Source organism: Elephas maximus, chromosome 15 (genome assembly GCF_024166365.1).
Source record: "Elephas maximus indicus isolate mEleMax1 chromosome 15, mEleMax1 primary haplotype, whole genome shotgun sequence".
Taxonomy (NCBI): domain Eukaryota; kingdom Metazoa; phylum Chordata; class Mammalia; order Proboscidea; family Elephantidae; genus Elephas; species Elephas maximus.
Genome location: NC_064833.1, coordinates 64,712,554 through 64,713,969, shown reverse-complemented (window position 1 = coordinate 64,713,969; position 1,416 = coordinate 64,712,554). Strand labels below are relative to the sequence as shown.

The 1,416-nt window shown below is 39.3% G+C and overlaps 1 pseudogene; it reads right to left on the bottom strand.

The window, feature by feature from the left end:
* Nucleotides 1–600: 600 nt before the first annotated feature.
* LOC126058657 (60S ribosomal protein L21-like) lies at nt 601–1,081 on the bottom strand (annotated as a pseudogene).
* Nucleotides 1,082–1,416: the final 335 nt, after the last annotated feature.

Genomic DNA, 1,416 nt, shown 5'->3' with positions numbered 1-1,416 from the left:
TCTGTCTTCCTTCACTTGACTGTAAGCTCCTTAATGACAAAAACCATGGCTGCCTAATGTCTGTATGCTCCGCATCAGCACAGCACCTGACAGGTAGTAGGCATTTATTTATTTTCATAATGCAATAGATAATCTTCCATTTATTTTTGTAAATTCTTTTTTTTTTTTTTTTACACAGTGATTTAGACGACTGATGTCAAATTAATATATTTTATAAATAATATCTGGCCTGGTGGCATAGTGGTTAAGAGCTACGGCTGCTAACCAAAAGGTTGGCAGTTCAAATCTACCAGGTGCTTCTTGGAAACCGTATGAGGCAGTTCTACTCTCTCCTGTAGGGTTGCTGTGAGTCAGAATTGACTCGACGGCAACGGGTTTGGTTTGGTTTTAATCAAGTGTATTCCTTGTTGAATAGTAAGCCACCTTGCACTTTTCAGCAAGCACTAAATTTTAATAGAAAAGACAATTATTACCCAGCAAATCAGGAAACAAAGTGTGCTTTAAATATCACACCTTCAGGGAAGAGGACACCATACTTCCCCACAATTAAAATCAAAGACCTAACATTTTTACATTGCAGACATCTTTATTTTACACCTGTTATGCCATGAATTCATAGGGAATATGTTCCAGCAGCTCAGGCTTCTTTTCATTGGTTCTCACAAAGTGTGCTTCTCAGGGTGGAGCAGGCCGGTGCTTCAGTTGAACACAGACACCTTTTTCTTGGCTTCCTTCTTTCTCTGATCATTTTCCTTCAGGCATTTCAGGAAGCTCTCTCGGCTCTTAGAGTGCTTAACACGCTCAATACACATATTAATTCTCTTGGCAAGAATCTTGCCCTTAACGTGTTCATTCACAACAATACCAGCAGCATGCTGGGTAACATTGTAGACTCTTCCAGTTTTGCCATGTAACACTTGTGGGGCATTCCTTTTTGAACAGTGCCCATTACCTTGGTGTCTACAATACCACCCTTCTTGTAGATTCGCATGCATGTGGCCAAAGGAACAACTCCATGTTTTCTAAAAGGCCTAGAGAACATATAGCAGGTGCCTCTTCTCTTTCCCTTTGTGTTTGTCATTTTGGCAAATTAATTTTAGAGACAAAAATGCTGCACTAAATGGAATTTGGAAACCATCGTATCATGCAGCAACAGACTGGGAGCTTCCGGGATTCCAGGGCTGAAGCTGTGGATACATAAGAGATGAAGTCCATTCCACACTAAGGAAGTAGGCATTTAATAAGTATATATAGAATAAGTTTATTAAATGAATTAAGCAAAGGGAAGCACTGTCTTTCTTGAAAAATTTTTTTTTTCCATTTTTCCATTAGTAAGGCATATAGTCATCTGCCCTTTCCTCTTTTTCCTTGGCTATTAGGAAGCTGTTGAGAGCAAGCTAGCTGAAAGCAAATGTA